The sequence below is a fragment of the Tachyglossus aculeatus genome, chromosome 1, assembly GCF_015852505.1.
Source record: "Tachyglossus aculeatus isolate mTacAcu1 chromosome 1, mTacAcu1.pri, whole genome shotgun sequence".
Classification (NCBI taxonomy): domain Eukaryota; kingdom Metazoa; phylum Chordata; class Mammalia; order Monotremata; family Tachyglossidae; genus Tachyglossus; species Tachyglossus aculeatus.
In genome coordinates this window covers 60,653,985-60,676,467 of record NC_052066.1, presented here as the reverse complement: position 1 = coordinate 60,676,467, position 22,483 = coordinate 60,653,985, and the positions used below count along the sequence as shown (strand labels likewise).

The 22,483-nt window shown below is 42.0% G+C and overlaps 1 protein-coding gene and 1 non-coding gene across 3 annotated transcripts in view; one reads left to right on the top strand and one right to left on the bottom strand.

Moving 5' to 3' along the window:
* The window catches only part of FNDC3B (fibronectin type III domain containing 3B), a 423,729-nt gene that overhangs the window by 12,928 nt on the left and 388,318 nt on the right, over positions 1-22,483 (top strand). The window lies entirely within an intron of this gene.
* LOC119935066 lies at positions 10,484-10,621 on the bottom strand. Its single transcript, XR_005453071.1, has one exon. It is a non-coding gene; the product is annotated as a small nucleolar RNA SNORA7 (small nucleolar RNA).

Sequence of the window (22,483 nt, the reverse complement as noted above, 5' to 3'; positions counted from 1 at the left end):
TCTATTTTCAAATTCCTCGTCCTGTCATCATGTTGTCTAGCTAACAGAATGCGATTGCATCTTTCACTGTATTGCCAATAGGAATTTTTGGTTGTCAGTACAGTGCTCTGCACAGAGTAAGCGCTCGATAAATAGGATTGATTACATGACTTCCCTGGGCAGGCTGATTCATTCATTCAGTCGTATTTATTGAGTGCTTACCTTGTGCAGAGCACTGCACTGAGTGCTTGGGGTTATAGGACCTAAGCTTTCTGATGACTAAATCATCAGCTCAATAAATGCAATTGACAATGGAACCAGGGGAGAGAAGAGTAGGAGACTTTTTATTTTTTAAAGAGGTGAAAAGAAGATAGCAAAGCTTGAGAATTTAGGTGAAAAAATCTCTTGCAAGATAGCTGGGTTGGGTAAAGATGGCCTCTAGGTAGGTTGAGCATAGATTCTATCTTATCAAGAGACTTATCAGGGTCTTCAGGGGTTAGAGAGGGAGGAGCTGAAAAGGCTGCAGACTTTTGGGGGAAGGTAAAGATCTTGAAAAATTGGAGTGTAAGGTCCTTCGGGGTAGGGATTGGGTCTCTTGTTATACTCTTAAATGTGCATAGTGCAGCAATGCCCTACACACTATCGGCACTCCAAAAATGCTGATTGCCTGGTGAAGAAACAAATGAGGATCAACCAGTGATAAATGATGGTATATGTTAAACATTTACTGTGTGTTGGGCACTGTGTGCAAAGCACTTACTAAATGCTTGTAAAATTACAATTCAATAGAGTTAGTAGACACATTCCCAAGGATGGAATAGAATTGTTGATGTGCAGAAAAAAGAATTATTGAGCACCCACTGTGTGCAGAGAATCTCTCCAAACCCATGGGAGAGTATAATAAAAGACATGATCTCTGCCCACAGGTAGCTCACAGTTTAGTGGAAGCATATTTAAGAGCAGAGTTGTTATAACAGTAATAATAGTAATAATAATAATGGTGTTATTTAAGTGCTTACTTTGTCACAGTCACTGTATTTAGCATAGGTTAGGTTGGACACAGTTCCTGTCCCATGTGGAGTTCATAGTCTTCATCCCCATTTTCCAGATGAGGTAACTGAAGCCCAGTGAAATGACTTGCCCAGGGACACAGAGCAGACAAGTGGGGATTAGAACCCTTGCCCCTGCTCTATCTACTAGGATGTGCTGCTTCTCATCTAGCTTATAGCATGAGAGGGTAACTTTGGGCAGAGTGCAGCATGTTTTTTTGGATTTCCACCTAGACTACTTCACCAAGTCTGCTCTGCTCACCCATTTTACTTTTAAAAGTAGTTTAAAATACGAAATGTACTTGAATTAACCACACTATATTTTTAAAATTTTTTCATTAAATTTTTTTATGCGTTGTGCTATGCATACATTTTTATAATTTCTAATGTTTTCTCACTGTCTCATGTATTGAATCATTTTTTTTAAAGTGGGTAACAGTGAATCTCTTTGTAAAGGATTATTCACTCTTTGCTACATCATGGTTTCTGTCATAGGTCTAAGTGGATGTTAAAATGGAAGCAAAAAGGAGGTGGAATGAGTTGCCCAGGGTCAGTCATTCCATCTGGGATCGAGCTAAAATTAGTCAGTTGTATTTATTGAGCATTTACTGTGTGCAGAGCACTTCACTAAGCTCTTGGGAGAGTAAAAGGTAACGGATAGATTTCCTTCCCACAAGGAGCTTACAGACATTAATATAAATAAATTACAGAAAAGTACATAAGTGCTGGGGGAATGAATAAAGGGAGATCAGTTTGCCACATCTCCATCTGGAAACAAGATCATTCACTCATTCAGTCGTATTTATTGAGTGCTTACTGTGTGCAGAGCACTGTTAAGCACTTGGGAAGTACAAGTTGGCAACATATAGAGATGGTCCCTACCCAACAATGGGCTCGCAGTCTAGAAGGGGGAGACAGACAACAAAACATGTAGACAGGTTTCAAACTAGTCAGAACAAATAGAATTGTAGCTATATGCACATCATTAACAAAATAAATAGAATAGTAAATATGTACAAGTAAAATAAATAGAGTAATAAATCTGTAAAAATATATACAAGGCTGTCGGGAGGGGAAGGAGTTAGGGCAGGGGGAATGGGGAGGAGGAGAGGAAAAAGGGGGCTCAGTCTGGGAAGGCCTCCTGGAGGAGATCATCATCATCAATCGTATTTATTGAGCGCTTACTGTGTGCAGAGCACTGTACTAAGCACTTGGGAAGTACAAGTTGGCAACATATAGAGACAGTCCCTACCCAACAGTGGGCTCACAGTCTAAAAGGGGGAGACAGAGAACAAAACCAAACATACTAACAAAATAAAATAAATAGAATAGATATGTACAAGTAAAATAAATAGAGTAACAAATATGTACAATCATATATACATATATACAGGTGCTGTGGGGAAGGGAAGGAGGTAAGATGGGGGGGATGGAGAGGGGGATGAGGGGGAGAGGAAGGAAGGGGCTCAGTCTGGGAAGGCCTCCTGGAGGAGGTGAGCTCTCAGGGCTTTGAAGGGAAGAAGAGAGCTAGCTTGGTGGATGTGTGGAGGGAGGGCATTCCAGGCTAGAGGAAGGACGTGGGCCTGGGGTCAATGGCGGGACAGGTGAGAACGAGGCACAGTGAGGAGGTAAGTGGCAGAGGAGTGGCGGGTGCGGACTGGGCTGTAGAAGGAGAGAAGGGAGGTGAGGTAGGAGGGGGCGAGGTGATGGAGAGCCCTGAAGCCGAGAGTGAGGAGTTTTTGCTTGATCCGTAGGTTGACAGGCAGCCATTGGAGATTTTTGAGGAGGGGAGTAACGTGCCCAGAGTGTTTTTGTACAAAGATGATCTGGGCAGCAGAGTGAAGTATAGACTGAAGTGGGGACAGACAGGAGGCTGGGAGATCAGAGAGGAGGCTGATGCAGTAGTCCATTCGGGATAGGCTGAGAGATTGAACCAGCAAGGTAGCGGTTTGGATGGAGAGGAAAGGGTGGATCTTGGCGATGTTGTGGAATTGAGACCGGCAGGTTTTGGTGATGGATTTGATGTGTGAGGTGAACGAGAGAGCGGAGTCAAGGATGACACCAAGGTTTTTTATGTTATTTAAAATTATTTAATTTTATTTAATGTTATTTAAATTATTTTAAAAATAATTGTTATTTAATGGCACATATTAAGAGCCTACTATGTGCCAAGCAGTGTGCTAAAGTCTATTCTCTTTTGTCTTTAAGGTGCTTCCCCAGTAGTAGGCAAGGGTGTTTGAGAAGTGTATTGTCAGTGGGCCACCTGACCCCAGTGATTATGGGATCCATCCAGAGACCTCAGGGAGACTCTTAAACTCTTTAGTTCCTGTAGAATTCCAGGCATTGTGGGAACTCTTGTGGCCCTGGAGCATTTCCAGCATTTCAGTCACCTTGCTCCCTTCTACCTCTACTCACCTATGTGCTCCAGCACCTCAGCATACTCACTCTGCTCCTCTAATTCCAATGTACTTACTGTTCTTGATCTCATCTGTCTCACCACTGACCCCTCACCCATGAGGCATAAGGCCTTAAATGCCCTCCCCCCCACTTCATATCTGCCAGATAATTACTCTCCCCACCTTCAAACCCTTAACACAAATCTCCAAGAGGCCTTCCCTGCTTCAGTGTTGCCTTTACACTTGGATTTGTACCCTTTATTCAGCCCATCCTCAGCTCCACAGCAGTGATGATGATGATGATGATGGCATTTATTAAGTGCTTACTATGTACAAAGCACTGTTCTAAGCGCTGGGGGGATACAAAGTGATGAGGTTGTCCCACGTGGGGCTCACAGTCTTCATCCCCATTTTACGGACGAGGGAACTGAGGCCCAGAGAAGTGAAGTGACTTGCCCAAAGTCACACAGCTGACAAGTGGCGGGGCCGGGATTTGAACCCATGACCTCTGCCTCCAAAGCCCGTGCTCTTTCCCAATGAGCCACACTGCTTCTCTAATCTAATCTGATCTGCAAAATGCTGAAAGTTCTAATTCTGGTTTCAATACCTGGTGGAATAATCCCTGGGCAACTCATTCTACCTTCCTTTGCTTCAATTTTAACATCATCTCGGACCTACGATAGCTAACAGTCAATAATCTTTTACACAGAGATTCACTGTTACCCACTATTTAAAAAAAATGATTCAGGCATAGGGAACAGTGCAGAAACATTTCAAATTATGAACTCTGTGTAGTATAGGTATGAAAAAAAATGATTTACTGAAACATTTAAAAAAATACAGAGTGTGGTTAATTAGATGTCTCTCTCCCTCTGAACTGTAAGCTCCTTATGAGCAGGGAACATGTCTACAAATCTGTTAAACCAATTGTTTAGTACAAAGTTCTTCATACAGTAAGCAATGTTGCCCAGTGGAAAGAGCACAGGTCTGGGAGTCAGAGAACTTGGGTTCTAATCCTGGCTCTACCCTTGCCTTCTCTGTGATCTTGGGCAAGTCATTTAACTTCTTTCTGCCTCAGTTCCCTCATCTGCAGAATGGGGATTCAATACCTGTTCTCCCTCCTACTTAGACTGTGAGGCCCATTTGGCAACTGATTATCTTGTTTCTACCCCAGTGCTTAATACATTGTTTGGCACTTAATAAGTACTTAAGGTACAGTTAGTAAGCACTCAATAAATGTAATCTATTGGTAGGATTGGGTTTTAAGGGAACATGAGCATTGGGATCCAGGGTATTGCTCAGGCCCCCTGTCATAGAACTATGTGCCCCAAGATGAATATATTCAGACCTGGCAATTTTGTGACATCAGCACAATAGGAGATGGGAAAGCCCAAAACTAAATTCTGCTACAGAGTTCGTGGTTGGTGCATTCACAATTTAAGTCGAGACCTGGTTCTCTCATGATCTGAAGGAGTTAATGTATTGCCCTAAGTTCACTGAATACTGGGGAGTGACTTTAAGTATGAGGAAGAATCTAGCTTGGTGTATCTGACTTGATAAGTTTGAACAAGTCTGCTGGAATATAAATGTGGTTTGGTGGGCGCTGGGTTATCCAAGCTTGGTGTTCTGATCATATTAAAGGTGTTTTTTCCAAAATAATTTGGCTGCAAGATCCCAGAATAAGACACTTTAAAAGATCTGATTAAATCGCTGATGTCGGCTTTTGAAAAATGATTAAACCAGGCCTCCCTATGTAGATGTGTGTGTTTAAAAAATTGGAAGCTCGACTCATGCAGTGAAAAACAAGGAAAGCAAATCTTAGAAATGACATTATTCAGGAAAAATGGGTTTGATCTAGGATGTGGAAATCATTATAGCATTCAGCTTTAACACAAGGCCTCTTTCTCTACTTTATTCAGAACTACATAAACACCAGTTAAAGCATTCTAGTCGGTTAACAGATGGTGATTTATGGTAGAGTTATAAACAAAGCCCCAGAACATTACTACACCTAATTGATGAATGCTCTCTCCTCTCCCCAAACAAAGATTTTGGCCACCAATGTGGTTGCCTAAGAGAGAATTAATGAATGCTTTTTTGTGATCTAATGCAAGGCTACAATATAGGAGTTGTCTTTTTTGCTTGCCGAGTTCCTTAAAAAAATTGCACTAATGGGATAGGAAGTTAATGAAACAATTAGAGCTTCAGCGATCTGACTAAAATACACATTGTTGGTTTAATGTGAGAGAGTAGCCGAAGAAATAAATAGGCTAGAAAAATATGGCCAAAAATGTCTATGTATTTCATTAATTGGTCGTGAGTAAGATTAAACTGAGTGCTCTACTTTGAATTTCTACTAATCACTTTTCTAGATGAGAAAAAGGTGATACAGACTGATACTGTGTTTTGTTCATTTAGATGGTGGTGTGAGCTCTTTTCCTTTTCTGCCGTTCATCATCCAAATGTTTTTATGCAAAGTTTTAAGACAAGTCAAAGAAAAGGAAGCTAATTGAAATAGCACATCACAATACATGGCTGGCCCATTTGAAAGCTCTTTTGCTCTTTCAGTTTATGAACTCTGTCAACTCTCCTTCCTTAGAAATGAGCTGAAGTCACTTGGGATAGACTTTTTAGAGATGAGAACACTTTTAGGATAATGCAAAAGAGGATGGGAACAGTTACGTGAAGACTACCCGGAACTCCTTTGCCTTGTAGAAAGCTTACCGCCAACTCAGCAACTGCTGTTTTTGTTGGCTGTGCCTTAAAACTGGAGACTATCCCTGAAAAGGCAACAGAGGATGCTGGGGGGAACACTTTGATTGGTTATTCCCCATTACATCCATTCTTACAGTTAGGGATGCAACCTTTACCACCCCCAACTTTTCCCTCCTACTAACCTTTTGTGGACCTCTGGCCCCTGAATCTTTATACATTTGTTTTTCAGCCTCCTGACATTTCCCAGTTTCATTCAATTTAGACCTCTCACCTGTGATTGCTTATCCAAACATTTCAGGAGCCAATCTGTATTTCCTTCCTGAACTACCTCCTGTGGTAACAAATTTCATTTTTTGAACACTTACTTTGTAAAAGGGTTTTCTTAAGTTCGGTTTAAACCTCTCCCTATTATTTTTCATTTATGACTGTGGTAGTTTATTTACGCATGTGATCCAAAACAATACACTATTGAGTCTTTCATTCTACCTCTTTTTGCTTCCCCATTGTCCTGTTCCTCCCCTGAGCCAGCAGTTTCCCACCACTTTTCTTGTTACTCCTGTTTCATCAGCTCCGACCTTTGCGTGGGGATAGGGATGATTTGGTGAGTTTTCTTTCTCAGAGTGTTTGAAGTGCAAAATCATTGCATTTGGTCTATTCTATTTTGTAGAACTGGCAAGCTTTTGAAAAGTCCTAGGAATATATACTGTAAGTTTAAACACAGATATTGTATATTGTGTCTTGCCCCAAGTCACACAGCTGTCAAGTGGCAGAGCCTGGATTGGAACCCCAGTCCTCTGATTCCTGAGCCGTGCTCTTTCCACTATGGTGGGATCAAAAGAAGTGTTAGTTTTCCTCTGGGTAGAAAGTGAAAAGGTCATCTATTTTGTAACATTCTTGTTTTGTCTTATGCTGTTGAGTTGTCTCCGACCCATAGCGATGCCATGGACACATCTCTCCCAGAACGCCCCATCTCCATTTGCAATCCTTCTGGTAGTGTATCCTTAGAGTTTTCTTAGTAAAAATATGGAAATGATTTACCATTGCTACCTTCTGTCCCATGCTGCTCCTGTCCAGCTCAGGTGAGTTTTGACTTGAAGCAGATTGCCTTCCACTCGCTAGCCACTGCCCAAACTAGGAATGGAATGTGTATGCCTCTGCTTGACTCTCCCTCCCATAGTCGAGACTGGTAGAGAACTGGAATTCTCCAGGTGCAACCCGAGAGGGGATTGTGTAACATTAGGGAAGCTAATTTAGAGTGAGGTCTATGTAGACCGTAAGTCCCATGGGAGACAGGGGCTGGGTCCAACCTGATTATCTTGTGCCTGTTCTAGAGCTCAGTATAGTACTTGGTACATAGTAAATACTTGACAAGTACCACTATTATTTTTCTTAATAATAAGTCTGGAACATAGCAATGATGCATTCTGGCAATTAATGGGCCAAGTATAGTGTTTAAATATTTCTGGGATGCAAATTGATTGACTGATCATTTACTGTGTCTTAAAATAATATTTTTTACACTGTCTGGCACAATTGCTTGGTGAAATTTACTTGAAACACGTTTCTTTCGTGAGTATTTGAATACAGTGTGCATTGTACATTGGACATTTTGATGCTTTGTTTTGGTGTATGTTCATAGATCCATAGGACATATACAAGTTTAAAGCTTTACAAAACTACTTTTTATGCTGCTTTCTTTGCAGTAAACGTGTTACTAGCTTCCAACAGCTGTAAAATTTGATAAGGATATTGAAAAAATAATGAATTAAATTCATGTTTGCAAACAAGTACAAAAAGTTACCAGCCTCTTTCCCCAGGAAATACACAGAAAATTAATGATACCAAAATTCTTTACTACTATTCCGCCAAAAAATGTTATTTGTCTTCAGGAAGTAGCGTTTTCCCTGGTAAAACCCCTCTGTTTAGGGATTTAGAAGTAGTAGTAGCGGAGCATTTCTTTATTCATTCAATCATATTTATTGAGCACTTACTGTGTACAAAGCACAGAACTCAACTCTTGGGTGAGTATAACAACAGATGCATTCGTGCCAACAACGAGCTCACAGTCCAGTGACTTTATGAAGCACCTCTTATACTAAATCCTAGGAATAAATACACAGTGAGAATTAGATGTGGTCCCTGGCTCCGAAGGAGTTCAGCAATGTATGAATAAGCAGGGCGAAAGGGAGTTGGTGAGACAAATATATAGAAAGATGAAATTATGTTGCCAACTTGTACTTCCCAAGCGCTCAATAAATACGATTGAATGAATAATACCAAGGTGCCATAAAAGACCAGGGCAAAGATAACCGTTCCTCATTGCTCAGAGTCTAACAATCACAGTAGTCATAGCTGCAGCTCTTGCCAAGGCCTTCTCAACATTCTCTACTGATTTCTCATTCATCCTTGTGGGCGCAGGGGCTTTATGGGAAGGCCTGGTGAAGTGGGGGCGGGACACCTTTTCTTCTCATGCCATAGATGTCCAGTTCCATGGTGAGGGAGTGGCTGGGACCTAATTCAATCAATCAATCAATCAATCAATCGTATTTATTGAGCGCTTACTATGTGCAGAGCACTGTACTAAGCGCTTGGGAAGTACAAATTGGCAACACATAGAGACAGTCCCTACCCAACAGTGGGCTCACAGTCTAAAAGGGGGAGACAGAGAACAGAACCAAACATACCAACAAAATAAAATAAATAGGATAGAAATGTACAAGTAAAATAAATAAATAAATAGAGTAATAAATATGTACAACCATATATACATATATACAGGTGCTGTGGGGAAGGGAAGGAGGTAAGATGGGGGGATGGAGAGGGGGACGAGGGGGAGAGGAAGGAAGGGGCTCAGTCTGGGAAGGCCTCCTGGAGGAGGTGAGCTCTCAGCAGGGCCTTGAAGGGAGGAAGAGAGCTAGCTTGGCGGAGGGGCAGAGGGAGGGCATTCCAGGCCCGGGGGATGACGTGGGCCGGGGGTCGACGGCGGGACAGGCGAGAACGAGGTACAGTGAGGAGATTAGCGGTGGAGGAGCGGAGGTTGCGGGCTGGGCAGTAGAAGGAGAGAAGGGAGGTGAGGTAGGAGGGGGCGAGGTGATGGAGAGCCTTGAAGCCCAGGGTGAGGAGTTTCTGCCTGATGCGCAGATTGATTGGTAGCCACTGGAGATTTTTGAGGAGGGGAGTAATATGCCCAGAGTGTTTCTGGACAAAGATAATCCGGGCAGCAGCATGAAGTATGGATTGAAGTGGAGAGAGACACGAGGATGGGAGATCAGAGAGAAGGCTGGTGCAGTAGTCCAGACGGGATAGGATGAGAGCTTGAATGAGCAGGGTAGCAGTTTGGATGGAGAGGAAAGGGCGGATCTTGGCAATGTTGCGGAGCTGAGATCGGCAGGTTTTGGTGATGGCTTGGATGTGATTCTGCTGCCAAAGGTCTGTGAAGATTTGTTTGTTTTACTAGCAACATGACATTGTGCAAAGAGTGCTGGACTGGGAATCCAGAGACCTGAGTTCCAATCCCTGTTCTGCCACGTTCCTGCTTTGTGACCTATGACAAGCCACCTAACTTCTGTGTGCCTCATGGTGTTGAAACATCTGGTCTCCTCCCTCTTAGACTGAGCCTAGTGTGGGACAGGGATTGTTTCTGATCTGTTTTTCATGTATCGTACTCCAGTGGTTAGTACAATGCTTGACCCCCTAGGTATTATCATTAGTAGTATTATTATTTTACACAAAAGTCACACTTAATGATATTTAAATGTTCACTGTGTACCAGACACTGTTCTACGCACAGGTGTAGATACAAGCTAATCAGGTTGGACACAGTCCCTGTCCCACATGGGGCTCACAATCTTAATCCCCATTTTTCAGAGAAGGTAACTGAGACACAGAGAAGTGAAGCTCATTGTGGGCAGGGAATGTGTCTGTTTATTGTTATCACTGTACCAAGTGCTTAGTACAGTGCTTTGCACATAGTAAGTGCTCAGTAAATACAATTGAATGAATTGAATGTGAAGGTCACACACAGCAGACAAGTGGCGGAACCAGGACTAGAATCCAGGTTATTCTGACTCTCAGGCCTGTGCTCTATCCACTAGGCCATGGTGCTTCTCAGTTACCTTGTCTCGTTTTATGCCATTGAACCGTCTTCGGCCCATATTGATGCTATGGACACATCTCTCCCAGAACGCCCAACTTCCATATGCAATCGTCCTGGTAGTGTATACATGGAGTTTTCTTGGTCAAAATATGGAAATGGTTTACCATTGCCTCCTTCCACATAGTAAACTTGAGTCTCCGCCCTCTACTCTCTCCCATGCTGCTGCTGCCCGGCACAGGGGAGTTTTGACTTGTTGCAGATTGCCTTCCACCCGCTAGCCACTGCCCAAGCTAGGAATGGAATGGATAGGCCTCTGCTTGACTCTCCGTCCTGTAGCCGAGACTGGTAGAGTATTGGGAACTCTCTCGGTGTGATCCTGAGAGGGGTTCCAGTTACCTACAGATAGTAAATTCTAGATCCAGCCATGTAGGAGGAGCCAATGGGGCAGGCTGGAGTAGGGTGTCTGGTGTCCAGTTTTGGGTTCCTGCTTGTGCTGGCTCCCCAGTCTTTGGGGACAGACTAAGAGGATAGAGGTGGTAAGGCCAGTGTGTAGCACAGTGCCTGGCACATAGTGTGCACTGAACAAATACCACTTAAAGAAAAAAAACACAAAACAAACGGGAAAAAACGGGTTGATGCAGTAACCTCCATCTCATCTATCTTGCCACTGACTCTGCCCATTTCGTGCCTCTGGCCTGGAACAGCCTCCCACCTCATATCCAACAGACAATTATTGTTACTCCCTTTAAAGCCTTATTGGAGGCACATCCCTTGCAAGAGGGCTGCCCTGATTAAGCCCTTTTTTCCTCTTCTCCCACTCCCTTTTGAATAACCCTGTCTCCTTTTTATTCATCTCCCCACACCCAACCCCACAGCGCTTAAATACATATCTGTAATTTATTTATATTAATGTCAGCCCCCCCCCCCCCCACTGTAAGCTTGTTGTGGGCAGGAAATGTGTCTGTTTATTGTTGTACTCTCCCAAGCGCTTAGCACAGTGCTCTGCATACAATAAGTGCTCAGTAAATACAGTTTATTGACTGTGGCAACTGGGTGGGGGGGAGTGGGACCAGAAAAAGACCCCTCTTTGGGAGCACTTCTGGGCTGCAACTACAGAGAAGCAGCGTGGCTCAGTGGAAAGAGCATGGACTTGGGAGTCAGAAGTCATGGGTTCGAATCCAGGCTCCACCACTTGTCAGCTCTGTGATCTTGGGCAAGCCATTTAACTTCTCTGTGCCTCAGGTACCTCACCTGTAAAATGGGGATTAAGACTGTGAGCTCCATGTGGGACAGCCTGATCACCTTATATCCCCCCAGCGCTTAGAACAGTGCTTTGCACATAGTAAGCGCTTAGCAAATACCAGCATTATTATTATTATAGTTCTGGCGATTGTTAAGCGCTTACTATGTGCCAAGCACCATACTAAGTGCTGGGATAGATTCAAGATCATTAGTTGCCACATGGGACTGACAGTCTGAGTAGGAGGGAGCGCAGGTACTGAATCCCCATTAAGCAGATGAGGAAACTGAGGCTCAGAGAAGTAAAGTTACTGGCCCAAGGTCACACAGCAGACAGTTGGCAAAGATGGGTTGAGAATCCAGTTCCTCTGACTCACAGGCTGGTGTTATGCTGTGTGTGCGACTCCAGGACCATAGGCCCAGGTCTGTCCAGCCCAGCCCCCTTTGCCCCACAGGGATTGATGAACCTGAGTCCCCTCAAACCCACTTCCAAATGGTGGTGAGCTCTTAGCCCTGGACCCGGCCAGCATTGGCTGTTGGCAAAGAGTGCCGCATTTTCCCTTCTAAGACAGTGGGTATGGGGAGCCATTTTTCCCAGACCCTTTGAGCGGAGAATTAATGTATTGGAAGCAAATCTTTCCAGGACAATTCCGAGTACTTATTTTTTTTTTTTCCTTTCTGTTTCTGTTTCTGGTGAGATACTACCGTAATTTGCAAATTTATCTTTCTCTAAGTGTATGACTAAGTAATCTTTCTTTGGAAAGATAAGCAGTTTCCATTAAAGGCCCATTATGAACTCACTGGAAAATTAAAGACATTGAGAGGACCCAGATTTTTACCCGCCCTCCGTCAAAACTGAACTCCACCCAGAACTGAAGAGGCTGAGGGATTTCCCTTACATGGATTTAACTCTCTTTAGTGCATTTAGTCAGATAGGTGGATGGGATGGGTGGAAAGGTAGGAATCCAGACCAGATGACAGGGAAACTGTTGTTTTTTTTTAACTCTCTAGTTATAAAAGAGTTTTTCTTTATTTAGAAATCAGAAATCTGTTTTTCATCTAAATAGGGTAATTTAATGCCTTTGCTAAGTATTACCGACTGCTCTCTTGTTGAAATGCTTGGTGTTAGGTGCTTGGGAAGCATATGGTAAATAAATGACATGTTTCCTGCCCACAAGGAACGTACACTTGAGTTGGGGAGATAAGCCAAAATGTCACTTAGCTTGTGCCTCAGTTTCCGTACCTGGAAAATGGGAATTTAAATACCTATTTTCCTCTTCCTTAAACTGTGAGCCCCTTGTGAGACTGTAACTTGTATTTACCTCAGTTCTTAGAATGGTGTTTGACTTGTAGTAAGCGCTTAAATGCTGTTTTATTATTATTGTTGTTAACACTGTTATTGCCTAGTCACTGTCTCTTTCTTTTCTTGGCTTATATGTTTCTTTTAGTTGGCTATTTTTTTCTTAAAACTGCTATACTTACTGCCTTTACCCATTTATTAGTTCCAGATAGGATTTAAAAGGTCGCCTTCTCCGTCATTTCATGTTTTTCACTGGTCACTGAGAGTAGACCAGTATATTTATGATCCCTGATGAACAGTGATATTTTATTACATAACATGAAAGCAAAAGAAATTTGATTCTGGGACTATCCTTATTAGGAATGTAATGAAAATTCAGAGGGAAGCACATACAGTAGAAAGTGTTTTGGGGAATAGATTATTTCAGACCCAACAACCAGTTGTTTGTTAGGCCATGTAAATAAGCTCACCCTAGATGATAAAATCATATTTGTAATTATCAATAATCATAGAACACAGTACATATTCTTCTACTGACTTTATTTTTTCCCCCTGCCTTTCAAATTACATTTAAATAAGCTGGTAGTTGAAAGCCAATTAAAACTAGATTGGTGACAAGTTAATGTATCAGAATAAATTTGGTATTGGTTAATAGTCTTCTCAAGAGTAAGTAGCCAGATCAAGACATAGGGTGGTGGGAATGATTACTGAGATGATTGGGTATTTTTTTAGTTTTTGGGGGGCGTGCTACCTGGGTGTACACACCCTTTATCCAGTTCTGATACTGTTGAAAACTACTACAGTTGCCCTACTCCAGATGCCCTAATCTCACTTCAGTAGACTTCCTTACAACACCTGTCCTTCTCAGGAGGCCACTTGAAGACAGGAGGGTAACTAACGGGTGGTGTGCCAAGGGAGACAATATGGATGCCCTGGATGCTGTCACTCAGTGATTCAATCAATGATACTTATTGAGCGTTTACTGCGTGCAGAGCACAGTACTGAGTGCTTGGGAAAGTACAGTGCAGTAGAGTTAGTAGACAAGTTCCCTGCCATCAAGGAGCTTATGTCTGGGACAGGGTGGGAGATAGGGAAAGAGTTTGTAGCCTAGAGAGAGAAGTGGGAGGTTTTCCTTCCTGTATTTTCTAATCTGCAAGCTTGTGGGCAGGGAATGCCACCACCATGGCTGTTGTATTCCACACAGAAAGCCCTCAATAAATATAGTTGATTGATTTATCAGATGAGAAGCTGATGAGCAGAGAGAACAGAGTGACCAGTGATGAGCAGAAAATGTATGTTATCTTTAGTGCCTTAGAGTTGGAAATTTGGGAAGAACTTCTGAAGAATTGGAAATCAGGTTTTTTTCTCTTCCTTTCCTTCCCATCCCACCCTGCCTTCCCACAGTGACTCTGTGTCTGATAGTTCCATGAAGAAAAGTGGAGGGAGGAGGGAAGGAAGGAAGGGAGGAAGGGAAAAGTAGGGAGGGAGGAAGTGAATAGATTTGGCATTGTTTGAACATTTGAAAATCACAGTTCTTTCCTGACTCTTTCCCTGACTGGAAATTGCTTGAAGGCCCCTGATAATTGTAAATAGCTGGCATATGGCAGTTGAAAACTTGTAGTGGTTATCATTTTGAGTTTGTTGCTCTTTGATGTGACTAGAATTTCCTCCGTGTGTGTGTGTGTGTGTGTGTGTGTGTGTGTGTGTGTGAGAGAGAGAGAGAGAGAGAGAGAGAGATGCAGGGTACAAAGGGAATGGAGAGGCAAAGAAATGTGTTGTAATTCTTTTTAAATTTTAATAGTACTTGTTAAGTGCTTACTATGTGCTGTAGTAAGTACTGGGGTAGAAACAAGATAATCAGGTAGGACACAGCTCCTGTCCCTCATGGGACTCACAACCTAAGTAGGAGGGAAAGGATTTAATCCCCATTTTAAAGATAACTGAAGCACAGAGAAGTGATTTGCTGGGGGTCACAGAGCAGAAAAGTGGCAGAGCTGGGATTAGAACCCAGGTCTTCAGAATCCCAAACCTGTGCTCTTTCCACCAGGCCATGCTGTTTTCACCTGTCATCATGATAATGGTAGTTTGCATTGAGGGGGTAGCAATTTCCAAGAATCTTTGAACTGATAGTGTCTTATGGAGCTTAATCAGAAGAAATTTTCCTTAGGTCATGGCTAAGAAATCTTTCCTGTTGAAAGTTTTAAGGCAGATACAAGGAGGTCCTGCAGCATTATAAACTTGACCTGATCTTTGAATATTCAAAAGCATATTTTGAACAATAATCTGGAGACCTGAATGTTAAAAATGTGCCCAGTTGGATTTGTCCAAGACATAGTATTCATTCATTCATTCAATCGTATTTTGTGAGCATTTACTGGGTGCAGAGCACTGTACTAAGTGCTTGGGAAAGTACAGTACAACAATAAACAGTGACATTCCTTGCACATAGTGAGCTTACAGTTTAATTCACTTACTGAAGTTTACTCACATTATAGTTGCATACTTCTGGAGTCAGTGCCTGAGGTGTGTCCATGAAGTAGTTGAAACTTGCTGTAATGGACATAGTTTATGAATCATGTGTTTCCCTACCTAACATGAAACAAACCTGAATTTTAGGTGGTCTTATGTCTGTTGAGAAAAAACACATTTCTAGCTAAGGTTCATTTCCCATAGCAAATTCCAATAGCAGATTTTAATTGTATTCATTTGACTTTATCTTATCAACTGAATTTCAGAAGGAGAGCCAACCATATCCATGGCCTAGCGTTATTGTGCATTATTTAAATATTTTTGCCTAGCCTGAAACTCAGTGGAACCAAGTTAATGTCGTTTCAAGATACTTAAGAAATGGTCAGTAATTAATACATCATGTTTCCCTTTCTACTATCCAGTTTATTATAAAAATGTAGATCTTTTTAAAAGTGAGTTTACAAGTAAGCTGCTTAGTACAGGGCAAAGAAACTTCAGCAGTTAATTTTATTTGTTCCTCTATGAAAAATGTTTTTTAACTTACAATGCTGAAGTTGCGCTGTTAAATCTGTGTAGGTTGTAACATGCTAAGAGAAAAATCCAATATTGATGGAAACGTTAATGCTGATGTGAAAATATGATTTGGAATCTTTGGTATTTGCCAGGGGCTAGAGGAGTTGAATCCTTCTGTACATTTGGTCTTCAGTTACAGCACGAATGACTTTGGAACTCTTTGCCACACTTTGTTTAAAGCCTAGCCCAGCTGTACTTGAGGGAAAAATTTCAGTTTTAATAAAAACTTCTTAACCACTGCAAACCTCTAAAGATATCCAAGCACTTTACATGAAACAGTTAATATTAATTTCGCCTTTCAGCAAAATGGGCACAGCAGTGTTAGAACCAAGGGTTTTTTTTTTTTGCCAACTCTAATCCCCTCCAAAGAACACTGTCAGCAGCTTTTTGCTGTTTTAGCAATTCCTATCATGTATCCCACTACTATAAAGTGATGAGAATGAAATTTGGCACATCTGGAGCTTTACTGAAGTCTGATTAGCTTGAGGAAATTACTTTTCTGGTAAACAGTTAAGCAACCAAGGGTCACCATGACAGTGCCAATTCCAAATTAAACAAATCTACTTTGCTACAGAATAATGTCCTGCTTTACCAACTCCCATTTTTTTAAAAAGTCACAAAGTCTGGATTCTGAAATGTAGTATATAGTGAAATAACCTTTTATTAGGAAACCGGAAAAGAAACTGTTATAGGAATGAATACTGTACTATTATTGCTTGTCTAATTTTTTTCAAGAAATGTGGTGACCTAAAAGTCTTAATATGCTTAGAATTGAAAACAGGAAAGTAAGCTTTTTTTTTTTTTAAGAGCAGGAATTTAAGTTCATCAATGGCATTTGAATGCTTACTGTATGCTGAGCACTGTACTTAGTGCTAGGGAGAGTACAATACAACAATTAGTAAGCAAGTTCCTTGCCCACAAGGAGTTTACAGTGTATTCAATCCATCAATCAGTCATACAGTGCACTATACTAAGCGCTTGGGAGTACAGTACAACAGAATTAGCAGACATGTTCCCTTCTCATAAGGGACCGGCTCTATATGTCGCTGACTTGTACTTCCCAAGCACTTAGTACAGTACTCTGCACACAGTAAGCACTCAATAAATACGATTGAATGAATGCATGGTTAAATACAATGTAGGATTCTATTTTGAATGATAGAGAAAACAACTGTTTTCTTCACAGTGCACTCTGCGGGAAAAAAGTTAGTTGCCCAGGCATTGAGTTTCACTTTTCTTCATAGTGCTTTGTGGGGGAAAAAGTTGGTTGCCGTGGCACTGAATTTCTATGGCATAAATAGGATTTTTCAATGTGTTAGATGCTTTAAAGTTAGTGAACAAGGCAGTGCTTTGGAAAGGCTTGCAGAATTTAGTGAACTGAACAAATCAGCTTAGAAGTATTGCTGTATTGATAAAATATTCTTGTCTGAAAATATTAGGATAAGAAAGTAAGTAGTGGCATTTAGGACATACATTACTGGATTTTGATTAAAGGGCTGTTGGGAGCATAATGGTCAATTTAGATGTAAAACTTTTAACCACAGGGATTTTCTCAGGCTGTAGAAAAGAAGTCTGAATTCATTAGAGATGAGGGAATTTCCTTAGTGAACATTATGAGCAGGGTGAGCTGCCCTATAGCTTCCTGCAGAGGTTTGGAGGGTTTCCCTGGAACCCAAGGCAATTTTTGTAGTCATCAGTTGACTTGTAAAGGGGGGAAAAAAAGGTAGCTACAGGATAGGATGCAGAAAAGCTGCTTTTTGTCTACTCGACAAATAGGAAAAATTAATTTCTATGTTAGGACCTCTGAATTGAACTCTCTAGGGCAGTTATTGAACGTCTACTGCCTGTAAAACCCCGTACTTAATCTAAGTTCTTGACTTGCTTAACATGAAACAGCGATACCTGGTGAATAATAATAATGATGGCATTTAAGCGCTTACTATGTACAAAGCACTGTTCTAAGCGCTGGGGGGATACCAGGTGATCAGGTTGTCCCACTTGGAGCTCACAGTCTTAATCGCCATTTTACAGATGAGTTAACTAAGGCTCAGAGAAGTTAAGTGACCTGCCCAAGGTCACACAGCAGACGTGGCAGAGCCACGCTGCTTCTCACCCATGCTGCTTCTCAGCACCAATTGCTAATTGGTGAAGCAATCAAATAGCGAACATTATATTCATATTTGTAATAAATGTTTTTCATTTTAATATGTGTCTATGTTTGATTCCCGTTAGGTTGTGAGAACCTTGAGGGCAGGGATCATATCTGTCAATTTCTTGTATTCATTGAGCGCTTACTGTGTACTGAGCATTAAGCACTTGGGAGAGTATAAGAAGTCCTCTAGACTGTAAGCTCACCGTGGGCAGGGAATGTGTCTGTTTTTATATCGTACTCTCGTAAGCGCTTAGTACATTGCTGTGCACACAGTAAGCCTAAACTGCGCACACAGTAAATACAACTCACTGACTACAATATGAGCTGGCAGACATGTTCCCTGCCCACGAGTTCTACTAAATCTTGCATTCTCCAAAGTGTTATCCTCTGTTCTGTACATTGGTCATTAATAAGTGCTGTTGATTGACCTTTCTTATACTAATCCAAATGAATTCTGCGAATAAGTTGAGACAGTGCAAGCTTTCATTTCACCTGTACTTCACTCCCCTGCCATTCCAAGGTCTTCTGAAACATCAGCTGCTTTGGGAGTCTTCCTTGACGAAGAGGAAATATAGTAGCAATTCCCTTCTTCCATAACAGTTGAACACAGGAGGCGTATTTTGTGCATAATGCAAGTATTCTTTAAGTTATTCATATAGAATAAGTTTGTGCCAAGGGATGCCTGTTTTGATGGCTGTCTGTTTTGAAGGTAAGCATGTCAATCAGTGGTATTTGTTGGGTACTTACTGCAAGGCACTGAACTAAGTGTTTGGGAGAGTAACAGAATTGGTAGTCATGTTCCCTGCCCGCAGCAAGCTTATATTATACAGCATTAATATAAATAAATAGTTTATAGATATGAACATAAGTGCGGTGGAACTGAGGGTTGGATGAATAGCAAAAGTCAAAGGGAACAGATCCAAGTGCATAGATAGTGCAGAAGGGAGAGGAAGTCCTCCAAAAAGAGGACTTAATGAGGGAAGGCCTTTTGGAGGAGATGAGTCAACGGTATTGAGTGTTTACTGTGTGCTGAATATTGTATTAAGCGCTTGGGAGAGTACAGTACAACAGGGTTGGTAGGTATGTTCCCTGTCCTCAAGGAGTTTATGGTCTACAGCGGGAGAGTCAGAGGTTGGGAGGCAGAGGAGGAGCCTGTGAAAGAGATTGGGGCAGGAGCAGTCAGAGAGGAGGAGAATCAAGGGATGACAGTGTCATTGAAGGCAAGGTTGGATAAATTTCCAAGAGAAGGGGTTGCTCCACAGTGACTAAGACAGCTGAGAGGTCGAAGATGGTTAGGGTGGAGTAGAGGCTGTTGGATTTGGCAAGGTCATTGGTTACTTTAGAGAGGGCTGTTTCCATGGAGTGAAGGGGGCTGAATCCAGATTGGAGAGGATTGAGGAGACGGAGTGCAAGCAGTGGGTGTAAACAACTCCCTCAGGTTTAGAGAGGAATGGTAGGAAGGAGGTGGGGCAATAACTGGAGGGGGAACCATGGGGTCGAGGGAGAGCATAGAAGGGAAGGTCCATTTCTCCTTAACGTCCTTGGTATAGTGCCAGTTGAGAACATAAGCTTAGATGCCCGTCCTTGTTGATTCTCCAGATAAACTATGACTTGCCACCTTAAGCACCCTGCTACTCCAAAACCAACCTACCCTAGCCCTAATTAAATTGAAGTACCTCGATGTTGTCCGTCCTTTCACCGACCCCTTGCCCACATCCTCCCTTGGGCCTGGAATTCCTTCCCCCTTCATATCCAACAGACAATCACTCTCCCCAAAACCCTCCTGAAATCGTATTTCCACTGAGAGGCCTTCCTGACTAAGCTTTCATTTCCCCTATCTACCCTCCCCTCTGCATTGATTGTATACTTGGCTTTATAAGCACTTTGATATGCACTGTTCCCCATTGCATGTATATGTCTACTATCCGAATCTATTTTAATGGCCCTTTCCCATGTAGACTGTAAACTCCTTGCGGGCAAGTAGTGTGTCTATCAACTCTGTTCATTCATTCAATCATATTTATTGAGCGCTTACTGTGTGCTCACAAGTACCTAGTACAGTGCTCTGCGCAAATAAGCGTTCAATAAATACCATTAGTCAGAAGGTCGTGGGTTCTAATCCCCACTCTGCTACTTGTCTGCTTTGTGACCTTGGGCAAGTCACTTCACTTAGCTGGGCCTCAGTTCCCTCATCTGTAGAATGCGGATTGAAACTCTGAGCTCCGTGTGGGACATGGGCCGTGTCCCACCTGATAAGCTTGTTTCTACCAGCAGCATGTTGAAGCAGCGGAAAGAGCACGGGCTTTGGAGTCAGAGGTCGTGGGTTCAAATCCTGGCTCCACCAGTTGTCAGCTGTGTGACTTTGGGCAATCACTTAACTTCTCTAGGCCTCAGTTCCCTCATCTGTAAAATGGGGATTGACTGTGAGCCCCCCGTGGGACAACCTGATCACCTTGTAACCTCTGCAGCGTTTAGAATAGTGCTTTGTACATAGTAAGCACTTAATAAATGCTATCATTATTATTGTTACCCCTGCATTTAGTACAGTGTCTGGCACATAGAAAGCACTTAACAAATAACACAATTATTATTATTCATTTTTTATGCCCATCTCCAACATTTTTGCGTGTGTATTCAATTGAACAATAGTAGAAACAGTACTTTTTGAGCTCCTATTGGGTACAGCACGGGCATGCACTGCCCACAGAGAGTTTACACCAAAGCTGGTAGTTATTTGTTCTGAGTACTTTATTTGTGAGTATTTTTGTACATCAGATTCCCTTTCGTAGTGCAACTGTTTTGTGAACAGGGAGCCTGTTTTGTATTTCTGCTATATTTTTAGTTCTGTTTTAAAATTTCTATAGATAACTCTTTAAAATGTTAGATGTGCTGTGGATTTAGAGCCACCTTAATGTTTGTCTACTAAAGTACTTGTTTTCAAATTATTAAAGGTTGACCAAAGTGGTGTTATTTTTTCCCTCATTTCAATCTGTTATGATGTTAATATTTGCATTAGTTGGTGGAAATATGAGGGGTGTGAACCTCGCTCTAGGGAGTGGATGCAACAATTATCAGCCAGTGCAGGCAATTTGAAATTGATTAGCAGGAAATATCTCAGGATAATAAGATAATAGCATACATTTTTATGTGTAACATGCTTTCTATATTCATCTGATAAAATTGGTCCCTAAAGGGCTGTTTTTTGAAGTCGTATATTGGGTGGAGCCACCAAAATGATGTCAGCACTTTGAGATTACACTGCTTAATAATTAGCTTGGCAAACACACAGAAAAACCACCAGCCTTCCCATCACAGCTCTTTTTTTTTTTTTCCATCCATTGCCTCCAGGGTTATATGCAGGTGGTTAAAGAAATGAAATCAACATTATTTGCTCTTTAACTGGCTTGGTCTGTGGAAGGAGCATTGGCCCGCTAGTCAGAGGACTTGGTTTCTAATTCCAAATATGCCACTTGGCTATGTGACGTTAGTCAAGTCACTCAACTTAATAATGATAATTAATAATTATGGTAATTGTTAAATGCTTACTATGTGCCAGTCACTGTACTAAGCACTGGAACACAAAGAAGCAAATCGGGTTGGACACAGTCCCTGCCCCACATGCGGCTCACAGTCTCGATACCCATTTTATAGATGAGGGAACTGAGGCACAGAGAAGTAAAGTGACTTGCCCCAGGTCACATAGGAGACAAGTGGTGGAGCTGGGATTAGAACCCATGACCTTCTGACTCCTAGGCCCATGCTCTTTCCACTGTGCCATGCTGCTTCTCTAGGTTCCTTAGATTCTGTATCTGTAAAAGGAGGATTAAATACTCTTTGTCCCTACTACAACTGAGCCCTATGTGAGACAGGGACTCTGGCTGACCTGAGGATTGTTTTATCCACCCCAGCCTTTAGTAGTGCTTGGCACATAGTGAGCACAAAAGAAATAACACAGTTATTTTAGAACACTCCTTGAGCCAGGTGTCTTGGTAAGAGCAAGTTGCATAGCTGATTTTTTGCAGAAACCAATTCGCTATTGTGCGCATTCAAGGCGAATGTGCTGTCAGTGTATCAATGCTCAGACATGTTGTGGGACCTTCAGACCCACGTTAGCCAGAGGCCAGAGGATGGACCATGGTGGAGTCCTGGCCTGATTTAATAATAATAATTATTATTATTAGTTGTGGTATTTAAGTGTTTACTTAACTTGAGGAGCCGCGTGGCTTAGTGGAAAGAGCCTGGGCTTCGGAGTCAGAGGTCGTGGGTTCTGATTCGGCTCTGCCACTTGTCTGACCTTGGGCAAGTCACTTCACTTCTCTGTGCCTCAGTTTTCTCATCTGTAAAATGGGGATTAAGATTGTGAGCCCCATGTGGGACAACCTGATAACCTTGTATCTACCCCAGTGCTTAGAACAGTGCTTGGCACATAGTAAGCAGCTTAACAGATATCATCATTATCATTATTTAATATGTGCCAAACAACTGTACTGAGTCCTGGGGTAGATACAAGATAAT